Source organism: Triticum dicoccoides, chromosome 5B, assembly GCF_002162155.2.
Source record: "Triticum dicoccoides isolate Atlit2015 ecotype Zavitan chromosome 5B, WEW_v2.0, whole genome shotgun sequence".
In the NCBI taxonomy this organism is placed as follows: Eukaryota; Viridiplantae; Streptophyta; class Magnoliopsida; order Poales; family Poaceae; genus Triticum; species Triticum dicoccoides.
The window spans coordinates 467,997,374-468,008,291 of NC_041389.1; positions in this window are offsets into that span (position 1 = coordinate 467,997,374).

Consider the following 10,918-nt stretch of genomic DNA (forward strand, 5'->3'; position numbering starts at 1 on the left):
TTACCTCATCCTAGGAACGAGACCAGTGCATAACAAGGTTTTTCCATTCAATGTCTTCTAAATTTAGCATAGGAGACTTCACCATAAATTCGTTTATAGACTTGCCATCAAAGTGTGATTTCCTCAGGTAACACCGATACTGCTGCAATGCTTCCTTGAAAAGCACAAGCAAGCTTTGCTCGTCATGACTATCCAGATTGACCCTCGCCTAGTTACAACAATGTAATGTAAATCATTGATGTGTTCGATCAGCAGAGAACAGGAAAATAATAACCATGAATAATAGCACTTACACGTAAGTTGGACAGGAAGATGTGAAAATGGTGTTTGTCTTCACTATAATCTTCCCATGATGGGAATATATGCACGTAGTCCCTAACAACATTGAAAGCATTGTCTTTTAAACTGGGAATAAATGGAATGGGGTTCCAATCTGCAGGAATTGGTCATCTCTGTAGTTGGGATAGGTCTTGGGCTGATGGACTTGTTGTACTTGGTGGGGCAAACTCTGGTCCCAGGAAGGCCACCGCTACTCCACTCAGTCGATGCCAATCTTGGTGGGGTAAACATCGGCGGCCGATTAGCCGCTTGACAGCGACGTGGAGGCAGAAATCTTCAGAACCTTGTGCTCCGGAGGAGGAGGTTATCGAGGCAGATGAGGAGGAGGCAAAGGCAATGGCCGGCTTTCTCTGATTCATGGCCGAACATGGTGGTCGGGCGCCGACGACCGTTTAGATTAGGTTTACAGTAGGTTTTAGTACAGTTTGTGTGAAATATGTAATGAATTTCGTCCAGTTTGTAGGAAAAGTTTCCGAAATGTAATGAATTTCATCCGGTTAATTTGAAATTTGCTTTGTTTGCACGAATTTCATCCGGTTAGTTCATATAGATACCGATGTAAATTTGTGGGCCAGCGCTGGAGGTGCCCTTACTATCATGCTATAATCGCTAACAACCCTCCATTTTTATCTTGCTTACATAAAAATGGAGCAAGTGGACGGCACTGTAGCACGTCATATCACTCAAACTAGCCTGCCTAACAAGCGGGAAAGCACCGCCCTCGTCATTTTATCGATTGATCGCGCAAAAATGTTACGCTTCACAAGTTCTAAAGGAATCGCGGCACACTTGTGACTCGTACACGTCGCACCCCCGACAGTCCGGCTCGCATGCCGCTCACCAGAGGGGACATGCATTGTCTTGCAATTTCACTGACATGTGGGGCTGTAATTGAATAAACCGTCGATAGTCGAAATCTAATCGCTCGGCGGGTGTCGGCTGAGAAGAGAGAAACGGGGGAGGGAGAAGAGATCGCCCGGCCGCCACGCACGCACTCCAAGAAATATATGGTGATAATGTGAGGTGGGCCATGCTGGAGTCCGGACCGCTTCCAGAGCCTGCTCTGACCACCCTGGCCCCTCAAGATGCCAGCTGCCCGTTGCATGCATAGCAAGTAGTCCCTGCTTATGTGGAGGAGAGAGAGGCATCAACAAAGTCAAGGAGTAATAGTGGAGATAATAGCTTTCATTAAAAATAAACAAGGAATACTCATTGCTCGTCCTCTATAAAGGAAAGAATACTTTCATTTGCCGACATGTGGGACGTCGACCATCCTAGTCCACCTGCCATGCACAAAATTATCTTGGTCTACCCGGTCGTATCGCAGGACCAACCTTTCCCACTATAAGTTGTACGGACGAAGGAACCATCATGACTTTGTTGAATTCCGCTTCTTCAAGAAAACTTTACTATACCCGCAATACTGCTACCACACGCGAAGACTGGATGGCACTGTACCACGTCATATCACTGAAACCCAGTAGGCCAAAATATCCTACCTAGGTCATCTATTTTGGAACGGAGGGAGTACATCTCTGCACTGCTATGATTTTGTGTTGCATGTTCTCTGTACTTTTGCTACGATTTTCCTACCCTATGAACCAAATGAGGCCTGAATGTATCCGTGTCGACTATTGTCTGATCGACCACTAATCCTACAATTTTAGGAGCTAGGGCTATTGGTCGATCAACGAGGGATAAGTATAAGCGTACCACGAGCTCATCAGCCCCAACGTTTCTCTTCGGTGAGTGTTTTGCAAGTACTATAGCTCGCACAGTAGATATCCTACTAACACCAAGAATTATCAAACAAGCCCTGGTGATATGATAAACAGTTCAAACTTACATCTAAGCATGCCATATATTACATCAAAAACTGGTGAGGATACATCTGTTTCCATAACTCGGAGAGGGTTCGCATGATTCATCGTATGATTCACTATCAAACAAATGTAGCAAGATCCACCCACACAAGACAGTGCACTAGCCCTAAGATGGTTTGATAACACGCATCATTCTGGTAAGTAAACATAGGGCAATGCAAACTACCCTGAAGGATTAGCGCGACCAACTATTTCTTGTCATCGATCTCTCGGGAAATGACCACAGCACAGACAGCGGCATGGGAATCGATTTCTGGGGCGATGTCCACAGGACTGACTGCGACATCAGAATCGATCTCTGGGGCGATGTCCACAGGATGGACAGCGGCATCGGAATCGATCTCCGGGGCGATGCCAACAGGACGGGCCACGACATCGGAATCATCAAGGACGTCCACCGACACCTACACAACCCTAACATATTAGCAAGGACATTGCAAATAATCAAAAACCACAACTTTGGTAATAAGCCATTATTTTTTACCTTGTGCAGCTCACTGGGGGATCTCATCCCTCTGGGGGCCATCTCCTCATCCTTGATGGGGGCCATCACCTTGCGAGGGGAATACTGCTTCTCAACGACGACTATCTCCTCAAACTCGGTCTTGAGCCTCACATAGGTGGCAATCAGAGTTCCTGGGGTAGGCACGGTGGGGCCCTTGCTGTTCTTCCAACTTTCTTTGAGGAGTTCGTCCACCAACGTCCTCAACTCTTTGGCCAGTGCTTGTTTCTTGGAGTTCTTCGTCTCCATAGGTTGGCCCACCAACAGGGTCAACTTGTTGGTCGGTGCTTGCTTCCTGGAGATCACTGTCTCCAGTGGGTTGTCCGCCGGCAACTCTTTGCCTAGTGCTCCAGGATCCATCAATGAACTGACAAACAAAAAGCAATCGAAAGGAAACCACAATCGCAATGAAAACGGGAAAATAATAGGATGTGAGAATCGGTCGGTGCTTCGCAAAAAGGGAATGAAAATATAGCAGCATAACTGATTCGCCCACCTTTCCTTCGTCGATACAGAAGAAAAATGGCAGAAGTGAGTAGCCTGGAGTGAGGTTTTCTTCAAGAAAGGGAAGAAAGGGCTTGAACGAGCGTTCCAGTGAAATGATGGTTGCTTCATCCAGTCCAACTTGGAGGCCACCTTACCACTGCTGGTAAAGGTGTGGGTTTTGTGATATGACGGGTCATGACGACCACACCAGGGTGACAGGTGAGTCACGACTGTAGCACCTCGCTGTGATTTGGTGGATGGCACACGGGACCGGATGCTTTGAAATGTCCCGCATGTAGATAGAGCGGCTAGTCATGTAGAAGTGCTCAATATTGTGCACCGCGACCAAGGTGGAGAGGAAAACGAGAGAACTGCGTAATTAATGCATGAGTTTAATTAGGGTAGTTTTGTAAAGTAGTATGAGATACATTCCTCCAATCGCAAAGTGCCTTGGTTCATGAGATTTGAGATTTGAGCCCTATAAACCGGAAGGGAGGGAGTACTGCACGGCTGCACGCGGTGTAGTCTAGTCACTTGTTGAAATCTCTAGAAAGGCAAATACTCTTTTCTGGTTGACAGGACTATAGTACTCCCTCCGTCTAGGTGTGTAAGTCATCTTATGAAAACCAAATAGTCCCAAAGTACTTAAGTGCGGTGCATTAACTTCTACCTTGTTTCTTATTTCTTGACATATCAACCAATAAGAGATGAGAGGTGTGCATGCTTTTAATGACTTGCAATGGCTAGTTCATTGCAAGCAATGCTATTAATTAGCAAATAAACATTGGTGACTCTAGGAGGAAACGATGCTAAGCGCGTGGACCTATGTAGAATGAGTATCAACCAATGGATGATGGAGTTTAATTGTTAAACAATAGCAATTTTGTCTCATGCAAGAGCCTGGCTACTATATGCATGCTCCAAGGCACCGCACCACTCAAGCGTTCGCAACTGCCATGTTCGGGTTGCGCTTGTCTCTTCGCCTCTTCAAGAAGACAAACAATGATGTTACTCCTACTTCTACAATATCGAATCCACTGCTGCATGTCCGTCCACCTCGTGCGGGAGGGATAGCGTGTAGCGAAAGCTTCTACTTACTGCTCCTGCCTTTGCGTCTATGACTGGTGGGCCCAACAGGTGGTTGGCCCTCCTGTCATGCAGCCAAAGGCAGGTGCAGTTAAGGCACCGGAGCTTAGTCCACGAGGGAGAGGGCGTTGTAGTAATAATATTTCTCGGTCTTGTACGAGTTGACGCGGCACATCAAAGCACTACACTCGATATAAGTCTGGTCATAGTGGGGAGTAACTTAGACTATTAACATATGCATGTTACTAGTCTATGTTACTATCTCTATAGTGCATAGTATCATAGATTAGTATCATAGGTGGTCTCATTTATTGACATGCATGACACATAGTAGCATCACATTTATTTTGTTACGGTATCTACCTATGTTACTATAACCATCTCTCTCTTCTTTAATTGCCTGCCACACAAGCATGTTTGCGAGTCCCAAGTGCATGATACTACTTATGTTACCCCCACTATGGGCAGCCTAAGTCTTTTTGCACATTTCAAATGGACTACTTCATATGTAGACATATTCTGCTTCGTATGTAGTCACTTGTTGCAATCTCTAAAAAGACTTATATTTGGAAATGGAGGGAGTACAACGCACGCATGCATGTGTTGATTTGATGCACCTTGCCAAATTTTGAATATAAATTTAACTAACCAAATTTTCATGCATGTCACAAAAAATTACGGGGCTGTTTGGATTGTGACTATGTTTGTCTTATGTTTCCACATTATTTTTCCCACACTTGCCACACTTGCCTAACCTGAGTTGCTCAAATTGTTAGACACACTTTGGCTTGCCTAAGGGAATCTTGCCACAATTTTTGTGCCTATGACACATTATTTTTGTGTCTATGACATGTGGAGTAGAAAATATAAATAATAATTCATGTTGGGGCAACCCACGTTTCCGCTAATTTTAGCCGTGGGCTTGTTCACAATTTTTACGAGGGGGTGGTTGTTCATTTAATGGAGGGACTTGTAGTGCCAACTTGAACGATACAAAGTGCAACCTGGCACACTGTAACATCACTTGGAACAAGCGGGTAGCTATCTCAAAAAACAATCAACAACTAAAAAAACCCGCGACCTGGCATGTAGTAGTACACAATTTTAAACGATTGTTTTGATGGAGTGAAAAAGGAAAACTACCCCACTACGTATATATAGGCTGAAGCCTCCACGCTTGCTTGCTAGAGTTTCTCTATTCACACACTCTCATCCTCTCCAGATCTAAACAAGATAGGGGTAGTAACACTATCTTTCTCCCTTCAAAAAACACTGGCTTTCTATCCTCACCGCTGGTTACAGATCCAGACGTATCCCCCTCTGCCTGTGAAGGGGAGGAGGGGCAGCGTTTAGGCCGTCGTCGATAGTGAGGGAGGAGACCCACTGCCGGCCGCACCGTTATCTCTGGCCGAGCGCCGGCGCGGGAGGTCCTCCGATCCCTTCGTCGCTGCCTGTGGGCGGATCCGGCCTCCCGCCGCCCACCTATCCACATCCCGACGACCTTCAGGTATATCTTTGTTCGAAACCGCCTTAGCTCTACCTCCCCAGCTCGCTACGTCGCTGCATGTGCATCATTTTCTACCTCTCAGCCCCTCTCGATCGGATGGTCCAATGTCACCTAGTATTCTTTTTCTTCTATTGTCAGAGGTAAAGCTACTTCATGGAGTCGAATCTTGTACTCCCTCCGTCCAAAAATACTTGTCATTGAAATGGATGTATCTAGATGTATTTTAGTTCTAGGCACATCCATTTTGATGACAAGTAATTCTGGACGGAGGGAGTACTTGGTTCAAACAAGAAATAAAGTGGGGGTGGGGGAATTTAGTATGTACATCGGACTTGGTACAAACAGGAAGGAAAGGGGGTGAAAGTAGTACAGACTGGTCATCCAACTGGTATCTTGGTCAAAAAGGGAAATATAGGGGTAATGCTATACACAGTGGTATGACCAGGACTAGACTTGCTATCCACACATAGGAGTAGGTGGCTAGAGTGAACAAAAATGGGACCAACCCAGATATGTTTCTTGGATGTTTGTTTCTCGGGGGAACAAACTATGAATCACCACTTTATGCCCCTGTTTACGTACATGGTGCTAGACTGCTAGTGCACCCACTGTCCCATGCCCTTATACCAAATATTTAGCTGTTCTTAATCTAATGTCCCTGGTAAAAATGAAGCCATGCCACTGTTATAAGCCACGACAAGTTTAGCCAAATGTTTTTGCCTGTAATTGTTTGAGACTCTGACTGTTTCCTCTGTACCTTTTGGTGCAAACAAGGATATCCAATTCACCTGGTTGATGTTGTGACCTTTTGGTGCACTGCACAAAACTCTTCTTAAAAGAAGTGACTTTTGTGTTGTTTAACTAGAATGTCAGAATGGAACAGTTGGTTCATTTCGGTGGAACTGCACAAAGGGAGATCTGTGTTCCAATCCTCATCATCCATATTGGCGCCATAACCTTCCTTTAGGTAAGAATGATATTTAATGCATGTGTTCATCTCTATTTTCCGACTGCCATGAGAAAATAATGCTATTTTTTTACTAGTACACTTGTACTCCCTCACTGACAAAACCAATTCTGAACTAGAAGGCCAATCATGTACTTGGTTTCACCAACTGGTGAGGAGAAAGAGAAATAGAGCATGAAGAGGAAGAAGAAGAAGAAGGAGGAGGAGGAAATGAAGAAGATCACACGATGGTACCGTCCTATGTTATCCTGACATCTTGCTAGTGGTGTTGTATTGCTGTGTTGCTACTAGTCTTAATTTACTTGGAAGACTCGCAAGATGCTCGTTCATTGCACGTAACATTGAGATGCACTTAACAACAAGATCACCAAATCTGTTTTTGTAAGAGTATAAGAGTAATAGATAATAGAGTGGAGATAGATAGAGAAACGCAGCATAGTAGTACTTGGCTTAACGACACATCATACTAATTAACCGGATTCTGGATGCATGTGTGACCCAGCTCTACATGATCAACAGTGCCAAGTTGATCTTGCTGAAGCCTAGGCCTCAGTCGAGGCCATTCAAGGGCTCCGGCAATGTCTCCCTTACATGTGAGACGATCCTCCAGGGAGCCCTTCCACTTCTGTCGTCTCTCCTGCAAGGTCACTTAATTAATCAGGAGTACTTAAGTAGCACTAATTTATTTCTGCCTAATTTTCCCGTCAGAGTTAAACAAATCTTTAGTAGCACCCTATGTTGAATCATGTATGTGTATATATGTATCTGGAGGTGAATCATGTGGTGGAGCAGGGAGGGAATCTTGGTAGTGTCATGACATAATAATGCTATTGTCTTTCTATCCTTTCTCACTAAGCTAATGAAGGTTTCACCTTTTTCCTACTTGTGCAAACAGGGATCATGTTGTGCCAATCATACATTTTAGTGGAACTGCACTAGAGAATACAATGAATTGTATCCCAGCCAGTGCTTTAACTCTGCTAGAAGTTCTTGATAATCTTTTGATATAATCTCACCACTGGTAAACAAGAGTTATTTCAACCATACATTTGAAGTGCACAAAAATATATACTATTGAGTGATTCCAGTGAGTGCTTTATCATCTCTTCTGAAATTACTTGAATAAGCATATTTTGCTGAGGTTGGTACCAGCCTAAGGCCTTCAGCCATATTAGTTTGTTGTACCTATATATGTATTGTGCTACTGTGTTGCTACTGTCAAGAGAAACTCCTTTATCTTTGCACGTTAAAGTTTTGCAACCTATGATACATGGCAATGTTTTGAGTGTTGAGCTAATTGGCACTGATTAAATAAACTAATACCTCTCTTTAAGCAAGACTACTATGTTGCTAACTTTACCCATTAAGATAATGAGGGTGCTTCTGTTTGTTAGTGTATGTTTCATCAACTAGTCCCACTATTACAGTAATCTCACTCTCTCAATATATGTGCCAACAGGGATGCTCGATTTTGGTTGAAGTGCACAAAAACTCTGGGTGCTTCATTTCCTTGACCGCTTCCTTCCCATCATGTCAGTCGCTTTGTCTCGACTTGCTTGCTTCCTTCGTTTCCTGTCAGTCGCTTATCTCAACTTCCAATGAAAGGAAATAGTAATTGACACTACAAAAAAAATACACTTCCATGATGATACGTGTTTGTCACAGTAGGTCATGTTTTTTGTCATGCATGTACATCCATGACAAATTTATGACAGAATCAAGATAGTCATACCTGTGCTGTCGTAGAAGTGTTCCATGACATTACCAAAATTATCATCACGGAAGTGTCCACTTCCATGACGATAAATGGCGCGTCATAGAAGTGCTTTCGTCAAGGGTGACCGACACGTGGCATCCACCGTACCGGAACATTGTTAAGCTATCGGGTTGGGTTTTGGATCCGATAACCCGTTAACAGCCCCGACCAATGGGGATTTTCCACGTGTGAAATCATCATTGGCTGGAGGAGACACGTGTTAGGTCCGCGCTGGCACAGGTGTCACTCATCCAATGGGCAAGACGCGCCTATGATATGTTGACACGTGGACCGACCCATCAAGTTTAAATGGGCCGGCCCAACTAAAGGCCCACAAGATTTTGCGGACCATAATGGGCCGGCCCAGCTAAAGGCCCACGAGATTTTGCGGGCCATAATGGGCTGGCCCAGTTAACGGCCCACAAGATTTCGCGGGCCATAATGGGCCGGCCCAGGTAAAGGCCCACAAGATTTTTGTTTGCCATAATGGGCCGGCCCAGGTAAAGGCCCACAAGATTCTTGCGGATCATAATGGGCCAGCCCGGCTAAAGGCCCACGAGATTTCGCCGACATTAACGGGCCGGCCCAGCTGTAGGCCCACAAGAATTTGAGGGCCCTAGTAGGCTGGCCTATTAACTGGCTGCCATGTTTTGGGCCAAATGTCGGCCCATATTTGATCTGGTCCATTAATGGCCTGCCACGTTCCGGGCCTAATAGTGGCCCATATGAGATCCGGCCCGTTAAAAGCCTACCATGTTCTGGGCCAAATTATGGCCCAGATCAGGTACACCCTTTAAGAGGCTATGGGCTCAATTATGGCCCATACCAGATTCGGCTTGTCAACTGGACACTATGCTTTTGGGCCCACTTGCTAGAGGCCCACTTAGTAATTCGGCCTGACATTAGTTTTGGCCTCTTAAGGACCTGTTTAACATTTCGGCCCTATATTAATTTCGGCCTGTTAAATGCCCGTCATATAGTTGGGTCTAACTATGGCCCGGTTTGCATCCGGCCTGCTCGCAGCCGATATCTGATTGGGCCAAACAAGGACCGAGACAATTTTGGCATGTTAAAAGCCCATATTTGATTCACACAATCATGGGCCGAGGTTCATTTCGGTCTGCTGTCGGCCCATTAGCTGTTCGGCACGTTTCATTCCCAACCTACATCATGATTGCATAACGGCCCGATTATGTACCGTAATTTTACGGTTTGGCCGGTTTACTGCGAAGATAGTAAAATGACTGCAGCATCTTTAATAAGAAAAAACCTAGACTATGCAATAAAGAAATTACAGCATATTACATCCACTGGGCATCAAAGTTTGCCACTATGATAATAAAGCACAAGCAGACAACAGATTACATACACTGGGCATCAAAGATCACTACCAGTGCAAATAAACACGCCGACAAAATAATATACAAAACCGACAGCACTTCAATAGAGTTCAAGAAAGGTTAGTCCTGCTAGGGAGCTGCAGCGCAAGCAGCTGAGCAAGATGATGAGACTACGCTTGTTCAACACTTAAATCTTCCTCACTCTGAAAGATAAACAAGCAGATAGATGACAGGTTTTGCACATAAAAGTATCAGTGCTGACAATTCATCACATTTCTTACTGACGAATAAAGTGACACAGTTTAAAATTGCATTAACACAATATGGTATTGTTCAGGTCAAGACATGGCAGGAAATGACATTGTGAAGGAGTTGGCAGCTTCACGACACCACTGGATTACAGATCAAGAACTCATAAGTATCAATGGTTAGTGTGTTGTCAGTTTATCCCATTTCAGATTGGCAAATAAAGAGACAGTTTAAATAATACTCCCTCTGTCCGGAATTACTTGTCACCAAAATGGATGTGTCTAGAACTAAAATACATCTAGATACATCCATTTCAATGACAAGTTTTTCGGACGGAGGGAGTAGTAGAATGATATGACATTGTTCATAGTTAAGACATTGCAGAATATGACATTGTGCTGTAGTGGGTAGGTTCACCACACCACTGGATTACGGATGAAGAACAGAAGCATACATGCAGTGCAAAAGAAGATCACTTGCTCTGTATACTTTAATTTACATGGTATGAATAAGGAACTTGGTTGTATAACTGAAAACTTAAATTGAGAAAGGAAAAACTTTTGTTTATGAACTACTCCCTCCGTTCTAAAATAGATGACCCAACTTTATACAAACTTCAGTACAAAATTGGGTCATCTATTTTGGAACGGAGGGAGTACATAATAAACTTTAAACATGCAATTTGATGCAAACACCAAAAATAAACAGCTGTTGTAGTCATGCCTAACCAAATATATACAACAAAGTTTGAAGGCTTGAGATGGACAAACTTACATTATTGGTGAAGACAGGCTCTGTAAAGG